At 45.0% G+C, this 12,908-nt stretch overlaps 1 long non-coding RNA gene across 3 annotated transcripts in view; it reads right to left on the reverse strand.

The window, feature by feature from the left end:
* The window catches only part of LOC106509907 (uncharacterized), a 96,339-nt gene that overhangs the window by 58,227 nt on the left and 25,204 nt on the right, over nucleotides 1-12,908 (reverse strand). For all 3 annotated transcript variants that reach the window (XR_002342852.2, XR_014842543.1, XR_002342846.2), the window contains exon 2: nucleotides 5,661-5,758. This is a non-coding gene — a long non-coding RNA (uncharacterized LOC106509907). The remainder of the gene's footprint in view (nucleotides 1-5,660; nucleotides 5,759-12,908) is intronic.

A 12,908-nucleotide genomic window follows, 5' to 3' on the forward strand; every position in this document is an offset into this window, starting at 1 on the left:
ATAGGGGATAATGCCAGTTTGCATTTGCATAGTCTTTCCCCACCACCACCACACTGATGTATCTGACAGTGGGGGCCATGCAGCTCTAGAGCCCTGTGTGTTTAGCCCTGGACTTGGCTGCTGTGAGCTCACAATAAATGTTTGCTCTAAGGATGAACAGGTGAAAGTACAAATCAAAACCACAATGAGGTACCAACTCATATGCATGAGGATAGCTGTTATAAAATAAAACAAAATAACAAGTGTTGGCAAGGATGTAGAGAAATTAGAACACTTGTGTCTTGCACTTGGGAATGTAAGTTGGTGACGCCACTGTGGAAAACAACATGGCAGTTCATCAAAACAATTAAATCTAGAATTACCATATGACCCAGCAATTCCATTTCTGGCTATACCCCAAAGAACTGAAAACAGAAACTCAAACAGACATTTGCACACCCATGTTCATGGCAGCAGCCTTCATAATAGTCAAAAGGTGGGAGCAACCAAATTTCTGTCTATCAGTGGCTGAATGGATAGGCAAACTGTGGTTTGGACATACAGTGGAGTATTATTCAGCCTTAAAAAGGAAAGAAATTCTGATACACACTACAACATGGATGAGCCTTGAGGACACAATGCTAAGTGAAATAAACCAGACAAAAAAGGACAAATATCGTGATTCCATTTACATGAGGCACGTAAAGTAGTCAAATTCAGAGAGTCAGAAAATAGAAGAGTGATTACCAGGGGTTGGGGGAAGGGAGAAGTGAGGAGTTATTTATTGGGTACAAAGTTTCAGCTAGGGAAGATGAAACATTCCGGAGATGGACACTAGTACCAGGTGCCCTGTACTGTGAATATCTTAAAGGTCACTGAACGCATGCTTAAAAGTGGTTAAGTGGTAAATTTCACATTATGAAATTTTCACAATTACTACTTGGCCATAAGAGAACAAAATAATGCCATTTACAGCAGCATGGATGGAACTAGACTCTCATACTAAGTGAAGAAAGTCAGACAGAGAAAGACAAATACCATATGATATCACTTAGATCTGGAATCTAATATACAACACAAATGAACCTTTCCACAGAGAAGAAACTCATGTACAAGGAGAACAGATGTAGGGTGGCCAAGGGGTTGGGGAGGGAGTGGGATAGACTGGGAGTCTGGGCTTCATAGATGCAAGCTATTGCCTTTGGAATGGATAAGCAGTGAGATCCTGCTGTATAGCACTGGGAACTATGTCTAGTCACTTATGATGGAGCATGATGGAGGATAATGTGAGAAAAAGAATATATATATGTAAGACTGGGTCACTTTGCTGTATAGTAGTAATTGACAGAACTCTATAAACCAACTATAATGGAAAAAATACAAATCATTAGATAAAAAAAGAAAGACATATTCGCAATATAAAAAAAGGATGCGCAGGTGAATGTCAACATTTAAAAACATCCTCTAGTAAGCATCTGCCTTCCCATAGGCCCATCACCTAGCAAGCATTAGAAACTTGAGCAGAGTTGCTAGGGTACCGCTTGTGGATATTGTAAGAATGTTTAAAAAAAAAAAAGATTATAACGTTCTTTAATGCAGAAATATGTTATATTGACTCATAATTCCAGCACTCAAATAATTCCGGTTGGCCATATTTTTAAAGGTGAAAATCATAGCACGCACGTCACTGGCATACTTAGCAGTGCACGGTGCTGTAAAATGAGAGCTAGGGGGCGTCTTTTCCTTTCCAGGTCCTCTCTCCAAAGGTAGTCACTATAACAATGTCTTAATGTATTCTTTAAACAACAACAACAACAAATGGTACCCTTAAACTCATGTTATGACGGCGCATATGCCTGAGCATGTATTTTTAAATTTTCACTTAGCCTGTTTATATTTACTTTTGGTGTTACATTTATAGTTTTAACATTTATACAACTTGGTTCACACCCTGCGCACTTTTCAGGATTTAACTTTTTTCCATCAAAAAAATATTCTTAGGGATTTTTCCATAATAGGATACAAAGAGCTACTGGATGACTGTTTAATATTCCTGACAAAAACTTGAAGCTATTTCCAAGCTTGTTTGTGTGTTTTGTTTTACTTTGTTGACCCTAGCAAGTAAATTCATTGCAGTAGAGTTGGTAGATCAAAATAGGAGTGATTTGCATTTTAAGGAACATTGGCAGATTAAAATCCATAATGTGGTAACAGCATAAATTCACAACGTGGACCACATATGAGAACATGTCTATGCCTTGCCCATCACTCCAACAACTCCAGGGCTTTGCAGGAGTCAGTGCAATTCCCGTATGCTTTTCTAATGAAGTGACATGGTATCGCACAATGGCTATTTGAGTTTCCTCAACTAAGAGATGCATTGCAGATCCTTTAACACATTTCATGTTCATTTTTATTTTCTTTTAAATTGTTGAAAATCTTTTTTTTTTGGGGGGGGGGGGACTCCTTTGTTGATATTCCTAATTCACTTTTCTTTTATTTTGTCTTATTGATTTAAATGAGCTTTTTAAAGATTCTGGAAATTAGCCTTTCATTTGTCACATGTTGCAGATACATTCCCCAGATTTGTTTGTTTTACTTTGTTTTAGCTTTTCTGTGCCAGGCATAAACTCAAGATTTTCACTTAGTCGTATAGATCCGTCTTTTCTTTTACAGCTTCTGGACTTTTGATCTTACTCAGAAACGTTTTCCCTCTTCCAAGATTAAAAATAAACTCATTCCAACTTTTAGACTATTTTTTGTTCTCTGTATGCAATAGTGTGCCAGTGGTATTGCCTTAAATGGAATAAAATATAAGAACAGTGAATGAGAATGTTAAGACCAGCTATTAAAATGGACATGAATGACTATGTCAAGTGATTTTCAACAAGCATGCCAAAACAACTCAGTGGGAAAAGAATACTACTTTCAACAGATGGTATTGGAATTACTGGATATCCACACATAAAAAGTGAGGTTGGACCCCTACCTCACACCATAGAAAAAAATCAACTCAAAATAGATCATAGACCTAACTATAATAACTATACTATCAAATTCCTAGAAGAAAACATAGGGGTAAATCGTTGTGCCCTTGAGTTAGGCAATGCTGCTTTTTTTTTTTTTTTCCAGTATGATGCCAAAAACATACATGTGACAGAAGAAAAAAAATAGGTACTTTGGGAATTCATTAAAAAATTTCAAAATATTGTTTCAAAGACTATTATCATAAAAATGAACACACAACCCACAGAGTGGGAGAAATTGTTTGCAAATAAGAAACTTGATAAGACACTTGTATCCAGAAGATAATACTTCCCAACCCACTAGAATGGCTGAAACAAAATGAAATAGGCAGACAAAATACCAGTCCACAAGAGGAGTGGAAAGTAAAATGAAAAATAACAAGTTTGGGCAAGCATGTAGAGAAATTGGAACTTTCATTCATTTTTGGTGGGATTGTTAAATACCAAAGCTACTTTGAAAAACAGTTTGGCAGTTCCTCAAAATATTAGACACAGAGTTACCATATGACTCAGCAATTCCACTCCTAAATAGACACCCAAGACAAATGAAAACATATTTCCATGCAGAAACTTGTATATAAATGTCCACAGCAGCATTATTCATAGTAGCCAAAAGATGGAAACAACTCAAATGTCCATCAATTGATGAACATCTGAACAAAATGTGCTATATTTCCTTCTTCCAGAGAGCATTCAATTTTACTAAGAAATCCAGCAGGCTAGTAGCTTTTCCAGAGTTCTTAAATTTTCTCATGCTAGTGAATTTGTAGAATGCTATAATAAACCTTGTTCCTGATCTGATATATCCAGTCCTGAACAGAGGATCACCTCATTTCATTACTACCTTCCCAAGGAAAAACAAAAAATTCTAAAAAAAAACTGTTTCACCATCCCAGCATCATTTCCAGTTTCCCTTTATCTTTAGAGTGATATTTCAAGGACCACCACAGCTCACCACTGCGTCAGTTCCCAGCCCCTTGAGCCCTAGGGTCAACAGAAATGTTGAAGGTATATTCTTGACTTAGTACTATGGCAATCATTTAATAAGCATTATCACTCAAAATGAGTTGAAAATCCAAAAGAATCACTCCCTAAATAGAACTAGGATCCAGATTATAACTGTTGCCACCAAGGTGCCACATGGTCATTCAATGGCCCCCTCTTGGAATTCCCTGGTGGCCTAGCAGTTAAAGGATTCAGCATTGTCACTGCAGGTTCAATCCCTGGCTGGGAACACCTACAGGCCACATGTTCAGCCAAAAAAAGAAAAAATAGGCCCCTCTTAACAGTACCCATTGTGTCCCAGCACCGACCTCCAGGCTTCACAAGGTACAGCCTCGTACACACTTCACAGAACCCTATTAGGTTCTGTTCTATTTCATAGACGACAAAACTGAGGCAGAGAGTTTACATCTTTGCCCAAGGTCACACAGCTATTAAACAGTGGAGCTAGAACTTAAAACTGAGCGATCTGACAACAAACCTGCGCTCTAAACCATGCTACTACACTGCCTTGAATTCAACGAAAGATATATGCACCTGATCTCAGAGAGGAAGAGAGAAACCTGTGACTCTCATGTATTCCCCATGGATTTTTCTCAGAGGCACCAACAGGGAAATTATACTGTAAGACATGCAGAAAATAATCTTAAAAACTTTGCTATCCCCAAACCTTGGCAGCTGTTCCCCTCAAAATCTCACTTCTCTGATTCACTTCTGAATTTTCTCTAAAATCCCTCAACCTCCGGGATCTCCGATCCTTTTCTGTTCATGGAGAAATTGGTAAGGTTGGGTTGCTTTCAACTCCCCTCTTTACTAATTGTCCTGGTCAGCAAAACAAAGTCACAGAAGGCAGATCAGGTTTAGCAGGAAAGGACATGAACTGTTTTTATTCCTTTACATCTTGGTCACATTTACCTTAACTGTTTGAATTGTTAAATCCGAACCTCAAACCCAAGCCAAGGCGAATGTTCCTAACTCTTCTTTCCACCCCCCAGATATGCCCTTTGTCTTGCCTGTCTCACCTCCGGGCCAGACATGCCTGTGGGTCACCCCTCCTCAGCCTCCTTGGCTCTTTGCCTGAATCTCAATGCTCTCATCTGTAGCCTAAGGCGATACTGCCCCCTTGCCCCTCATCTTCTTTAAGTTCAAGAGTCGAGTCCACATCTCTACTTCTCTGTCTACTGTTCTTCTTCCTTTCAAAATCGTTATTGGAAATCACAGCTAGATTATCCATAGGACCGACAGAATCGGTAGAGCCATGGACTTGGGTTGGCTGGAGAGCCCCTTCTGTTGGCACCAGGATTTTGTATTTAAAATGGAGACATAGGAGTTCCCGTCGTGGCGCAGTGGTTAACGAATCCGAATAGGAACCATGAGGTTGCGGGTTCGGTCCCTGCCCTTGCTCAGTGGGTTAACGATCCTGCCGTGAGCTGTGGTGTAGGTTGCAGACGCGGCTCGGATCCCGTGTTGCTGTGGCTCTGGTGTAGGCCAGTGGCTACAGCTCCGATTCGACCCCTAGCCTGGGAACCTCCATATGCCACAGGAGCGGCCCAAGAAATAGCAACAACAACAACAACAACAACAACAACAGAAGACAAAAAAAAAAAAAAAAACGGAGACATAAAGCTGCCCCTGGGGGGCTCTGTTTCCTACCTCACCACTGCCACACTCGGACCCCAGGCTGTGCGGCTTCCCCAGTGGGGCTGAGGCAGAGGTAGACAGGCTCAGGCTGAGCTGCTGGAATCTGCCCCCTGTGAACAGACAATTCAAGATTAAGATAATGACAGGAGCAAGGAGGTGTTGAGTCCTGCTTGGATAAAAGAAAGAGATTCAAGAATGACATATTTCTCATTCTTGAGGTCAAAGAGAGCCCCCTGCCCAAGCTACGCATGCCCAGAAAGGATCCTCAGGGGAGGGGGAGCTAGGCTATAAGATGCTCTGTCAACCTTCCAGAGACCCTCAAGCTGGAATCCATCTTGGCTAAAAGATGCGCACACATGGGGGGAGGGCCCTGAGTCAGACCGAATATGGACTCAAAGCCAGACAAAGCAAGCTGATTGGCCAGAGGGAGCCCCAAAGGACTTCTCCGTATAAGTGATTTAAACCACCCCAAAATCTCACAGCTCTCTCTTGCTCGCATGCTCTCTCTCTCTCAGCCCACTGTGCTTTTTCCACACTTATCTTCTCTCCTAATAGACATTTTATTTGTTTCACTACTTTTCGTCTCTTTGCTGAATTCTTTCTTCAGAGCAGAACAAGCATCAGGGCCCTCCTTCTAGCCAACCCAAGTCCATGGCTCTACTGGTGGTCTAATGGCTAGGGTTCGGTGCTCTCACCACCACAGCCCGGGTTCAACCCCAGGTCAGGGAACTGAGATCCTGCTTCAAGCCACCGCAGGCCCTGGCCACCCCAGGCCCTGGTCACTCCAGAACCACCCAAGATTAAGGCCTATCTCCAATATGGGCCATCGAATGCTAGGGCTGGGCTGGGGAAACCCTCAGACCAGTGGGGACAGCTTGGCTGAAAGTCAGGGCCGCTACCTGCCCCGATGCATCCAAAGCCATTACATCCCAGAAGAGAGACAGGGGTCTCAGCCTTGGAACACTTTCCAGAAGCGTGAACATGGAATCTTCCCTGGTGCAGTCACAACCACTGAAAAGGGCCTTCCGAAGAAAGAAAGTGAGAACAAATTAAAACATGGTAATTCCTGCGAATTATCACCTTCTTAGCAGATGAATCCTAACCTAAAGAGGTGCATATTTCCCCAGGAGGATGAGTGAGACTCTGCAGAGAGACCTACAGCATTTGAAGAACTATATTCAATATTTAATATAAAGGTGTAAGTCACAAAAATAAAAATGCATATAGTTAAGCTACAAAAGGCCTCGAGGAGAGCTAACAAAATCTTGCTGGGAAGAGGAAGGTGGAATTAAAGGGATAAGAAATATGCATCTGCTAAGGCAGGCGCTGAGCTAGGAGTGGGCTAGGTATTCCCCACTCTGTTAAGGAAGGGAAGCGCCTACTTTCTCAGACTTAGCGACTTTGTTCCCTACTCTGAACACATTTGAATAAGAATGGCACAATCCTGCTGGAGGTGCTGAGAGAATTAAGTGAGTTCAGAGACTGGAGGCACTCAGAACAATGCCTGGCACACGTGGCAATCACAGCATACTGACTGATTGCTATTTTCAGCCCTGAAAGAAGCTTCACTTCTTACAGATGCAAAAGATGGAAGCCCGGGTGGATGAAGAAGGATGCCTGCCCTCTCAGTAAACAAAGGATGCTGTTCCCTTCAAGCCTTCAGCCACCCCTGCCTGTGCACCCTGAGGGGATTCAGGAGGGAGAAAAAGCTGGAAACTGGTCCTAGGTGCATATCCAAGGAACGAGTTCAGTGAGCCCAGACTCTTGCATTTTTCCATACATAGAAAAGCACTACATTCTCTTTTGCCTTTATTTTTTTATTTTATTTTATTTTACTTTTTTGCTTTTTTGCTTTTCAGGGCTGCATCCATGGCATATGGAGGTTCCCAGGCTAGACGCTGAATCAGAGCTACAGCTGCCGGCCTCCACCAAAGCCACAGCAACACAGGATCTGAGCTGCATCTTTTTTTTTTTTTTTTTTTTTTTTCCGGATGAAGGCATGAGTCTGTATTTTAAGGGTTGAGCTGCATGTTCAACCTACACCGCGGCTCACGGAAACACAGGATCCTTAACCTACTGAGTGAGGTCCGGGAGGGAACCCACAACCTCATGGTTGCTAGTAGGATTCATTTCCTCTGTGCCACAGTGGGAACTCCAAAAAACACTAAATTCGTCAACTTGAGATATCTGCTTTTCTTTAATGAACAATAATCTTTTGACATTCCAACTACCTGGTTTTTGTTGCAAAATTCCTCCATATCCTGGACCTCCCTCACCTCTTCTGAGCCGTCTCTCAGAGCCATCTGAGAGGCTGTCCCCCTGGCTTAAGTCCTCAGAAAGTCCACCAAACAAAACATCATGCTCACAAATTTTAGGTTGTGCTGTTTTTTGTTTGTTTGTTTGTTTGTTTGTTTGTTTGTTTGTTTCAGGTCGACACGATGCTGCCTCAGAGCAGCCAAGCTGAGGTTTGAACCCAAGTCCTCTGCATTCAAACTACTCAATGCCGCCGTAGACAGCCTTTCTGTTACCTTTCAAAAAAAAAAAATTCTAAATGGGTGATTTCATCTCAACTCAGTAATGCCACACTCATACGTGTTACGCATTGTTTTAAAGAGGAAAAGCTCTGTGTTTGCAGTCCGAGAACTTGAGCTCGAATAGGGGGGAACAGAGATGGAGAAAGATTTGCCAAGTTTGGGTATCTACAGGGAACTTAAAAGGGGAAGGGGTCTGAGGGTCAGAAAAAAAAAAATTCAAGGCTAGAAAGATAGACTAAGAAGGTGTCAGCTTAGGGAGAGATGGCTACCGGCGCCCAGGCGTGAAGGAGCTTGGAAAGGAAAAACGGGTGGAGGTTAAAAGAGAAAAGCTGGAGGCCTAGGGAAGCACACAGGCCAGGGCAACAGAGCCGCTCAAGGAAAACAGATTTAGAAAATGCCAAAGGCACTTGGATACTGTCGCTTCCAAGGCACGGATGCAGAGCTGAGAAGGAGCACTCTTACTCTCCCGTATAATTGCATCTCACACCTTCTGCATAATACAGATCTGCTCCACGATCAGCCATCTAGGACTTTCCATTTCTCTGCTGGCTGAGATCCAGCTTGAGATTTGGCATTTCCCAGGGTGTTAACAACCGTGTCTGTATTTTGGTTCTGTACTTATTAGGAGTTCTCTGAAAATAGCCTCCGGCAACTTCTGCTCTTTCGGAATGTGATGCTGAAAACCCGTGCCGCTGAATATAATTTTCAACACTTCGTTCCTCTTGGGGAGAACTGAGATGGGGACTCACATGGGTCCCTTCAAGGCCCAGAAAGCAGCACCCCTTGGCTCTTATGGAAGCCACCTCCCTCCCTCGTGGAGCATGGTAACGGGTGATTGGCTCCTGCAGAGGGTGTGCTTCCATGGCTTAGAAGTAGAACACTGGCCCTTACCCACTCTCGAGTGAAAATTCAGGCTGGGCAATCATTAAAAAGAGAGAGAGGAGCTCCTGTTGTGGCTCAGCATGGTGTCTGTGGGGATACGGGTTTGAACCCTGGCCTCACTCGGTGCACCAAGGATCCAGCATTGCCACAAGCTGCAGTGTAGTTAAAGATTTGCACAGATCCACTGTTGCCTTGGCTGTGGTATAGGCCTGCAGCTGCAGCTCCAATTTTGACCCCCAGCCCCGGAACTCCCATATGCCGCAGGTGTGGCCCTAAAAAGAAAGAGAGAGAGAGATGACTAACACTGAACATCAGCTCAAATCCTCCAAAATATTATGTAGAAGACAAAATGCATTGAGGCAAACCAAACTGAAAAGGGGAGAAAATCTGACATAAAAAGGGAATATGCTGTATGGGATGACGAAACGAAATGTTAAAAAAGTTAGACATTCACTTCTCCTTTGATAAAGCAAAAGTTTTGATGTGTACTGGAAGCATTTTTGCACGTGTTCTCTTTAATATTCACAACCTGGAAGAAAGTTTCTAAGTACCACTGTACAGGTGAAGGAACTGTGGTTCAGAGTAACTGGGGAGCACTCTCCACATCACAGAGCTGGAAATTAATATGGAAGGAGTCACTCAGCTCTTCTGACTCTAATCCCATTCTTGGCTGAGAACTTGCCCGACACTGCGTAGCGATGCTGAACCGCACATAACCGTCATGGCTTCTAGAATGAGACAGGAACACACAATTGCAAGAGACTGAACCAACATGTCAGGGTCAAGGCCAGGACAGCAGTGGAGCAAGATGCCAAGACCCATGAGTGGCCTGTTGGACAGCGGGAGCAGAAAGGACTGTCTGGTTGCACTTCTGCTCTTCTTTTTTTTTTGTCTTTTTTTCCTATTTCTTGGGCCGCTCCCGCGGCATATGGAGGTTCCCAGGCTAGGGGTCGAATCGGAGCTGTAGCCACCGGCCTACCGCCAGAGCCACAGCAACGCGGGATCTGAGCCACGTCTGCAACCTACACCACAGCTCACAGCAACGCCCGATCGTCAACCCACTGGGCAAGGGCAGGGACCGAACCTGCAACCTCATGGTTCCTAGTTGGATTTGTTAACCACTGCGCCACAACGGGAACTCCTGCACTTCAGCTCTTGACTGTACAAAAGGAACAATGAGTATTCTCAAGAATGTGAAAATCCCGGGACGTGACAGAGGGCTAACAGTGTCTGAGCAATGGGGAGGAGGCTGCCACGTCGCGGCTGGTAATGAAATGGGAACTTAGGCTGGAAATAAGTTGGGACTAGAGCGTAAAAGAGTTGCGAATGCCACGCAGAGAGCTTGGGTATTATTTTGTTGGGAAGAGAGGGGCAGGAAGCCATTCAGCGTGAAAGGGGAGGGATGTGACCAGTTTTAAGTCTAATGCTGAGCCGGTGAGAAGGGTGGATGCTAAGAGTGGAGGCGGAGGTGGCAGGAAGTCCCTGGGGAATGTGCTTGGTGACCCTGTGGCAGACTCAGCAGGAATGGAAGGAAGGACAGATGGGGAAAACGTTATAAAGAGGAGGGGAGGGGAAGAAAAAGGACCTGGGCCTTGCCCTGCCTCGGGACTCAAACTGAAACACTGGCTTTTCCTAGGGCTCAAGCCGCCCCCGACCCGCCCTGAAGATCTTAATCTCTGTAACCACATGAGCCAATGTTTTACAATAAATCTTTCTGTATGGACACCCCTGACTGGTCCTGTTTCTCTGGGGAGCCCAGACGAATGCAAGATGACATCAGAATTCCAGCCTAGGTGAGTGGACACTGGTAACAGTTCCAGAGATCAGAATAGACTCAGGGCTGGAGAAAGATGGGGAATTCAATTCAGACATGAAATGAAACTCGGAGACAGTTGGATGCATGCGTCAAAAGCCCAAGAGAAAGATCCAGATGAATCCAGAAACTGGGGAGCCCTCAGAGGATGTGGAGTAGCCGAGGGCATGGGCCGGAATGGCCAAGGAAGAGGGTCTGGGACAGAAACACTCTACTTAGGCCACCGTGTCTGGCCTGAAGCCAGTGACACCGTGCCCTGGGAAAGAGGCCCTGAAGATGTCCCTTCCAGGTCTGCATGACCTTCCTCTATTTCCTGCTCTGGGAACTGGGACAAAAATTCCAGTCACCTTCCAGAGAGAGAATCTCTGGACAACCCCACTGTTATCTTATGTGGTGCCCAGACCATTCCTCCGGATCTGCCCAGCCCTCTTGGGGGGGCTGGATATTGAGCTCCCTTAATCTGTTACCATCTAAGTTCATTGTCTCTGCCATCCTGGAGAATAATTGTCCAGTGTGTCCCTATGCAATATATTTCTTGCTAACGTGGAAGACTTCTTTGTTTGGGTCCATCCTGATCAGGCGGACCTGGTGGAATTCTGGAAACTTGGACCAAGAGAAATCACCCCGTCCACTCAGAGGAGCGTGGGAAGTGCTCCCAGGATCTTGAAAATACCATTTCACAATACAGCTACATTTTAAACTAGTGAGGAAATAAGCAAGGCTACCTCCTTTTAGCCATCCATCCATCCATCCATCCATCCATCCATCCATCCATTCTACACGACATACATCATGTACCCACTTGAAACCAAGTATGTGATGTGCAGTATCCAGAACATCCACAGAGCAAGACCCACACAGAGGAAAAAACAGGGTTAACGGCACCTCCCTCAGTATTACTGTAAAGACTGAAATAACACGTGGGATGTGCTCAGCACAGGGCCTGGCCCACGGAGATGCCCCTTCAATTCCCACGTCGCCTCCTTCTTGGCGCCATGTCCCAAATCAGTTAGTAAATTTGCCGTCAGGGCTGATCTTCTCTTGGTCAGGCAGATTCTTCCCACCTTGAGTCTGTCCTTCTACTGTCTCTCCTAAGCCAGGCCCCCACCCAAGTGCATTTTCCACTGGAAAAGCCTGCTACTCCTTGGAGCTATGAATTAGATAAGGGATGCAAATGCAATTAAGACCAACCGGGAACAAAGACAAGGGAACCCACGCAGGGCCACCGGTAGGGGGGAGTCCTGAGCGCCCAGAAGTTCCCCGTAGTGCATATGAGTGTGGTGGGGGGGGGTGCGTGCACATGCAAGTGTGCTCGCGAGGTTCGTACACCCACATCCACAGTCCAATCATGGAGCATCTTTTCCACTCGAGAGCAAAGGTGAGCACAGGTAAGGCTCTGCATCCCGCCTTCCCACTGCACTACATTTTAGCCTCCAATGAATTAAAGCCAGTGGAGGCCAGCCGACAATTTCTTTTCCTTGATAAACGGCTGGGAAAGTGAATAATATTCAGGCTCCCCCACCTCGAAGGCAGCTGTTCTTAGGATTAATTGGAAGGTTGGCCCACTTAAGCCTCCCATATTTCTTGGGCAAGGAAAAAAAATCGCAAAATCATGTGACCTTCATATTTGGTTCATGACTAGAAACAAATCTTCCCTGGCTGCTATGTCCAAGAATTTGCGGGGAAATGAAGCAGTGGCCATGTTTACAGGGCACTAAATTGTGTGATTAACAAATGCGGTTGGACAGTCAGGGCAGAAAAAAAAATCGATGCCGGTGTGGATTCGAGGCCAGGGTTCTGCACAGGGCTGCCCCGCCCAGGCCCGGCCTCCGAGGCGAGGATGGGGGAGACAAACCCTGCGGGAAGAAAGCCCGAGAAAGACGTCTGCAAAGTGCGGGGGGTAAGGAGCAGCCGTGCAGGGGAGCCACCGAGTCCATTTCCTTCCTCGGAGACACGGAAACCGAGGCTCGGAAGGGCAGTAATTGGCAAGATCTCGCGTTGTTTGCAGTGACCGTCCTCCTGCACGGTGGG

The sequence above is a fragment of the Sus scrofa genome, chromosome 3 (assembly GCF_054392235.1).
Source record: "Sus scrofa isolate SSC_HxYL_T2T_F1_AM1 chromosome 3, Sscrofa_HxYL_maternal_Yorkshire_Landrace_v2.0, whole genome shotgun sequence".
Classification (NCBI taxonomy): Eukaryota; Metazoa; Chordata; class Mammalia; order Artiodactyla; family Suidae; genus Sus; species Sus scrofa.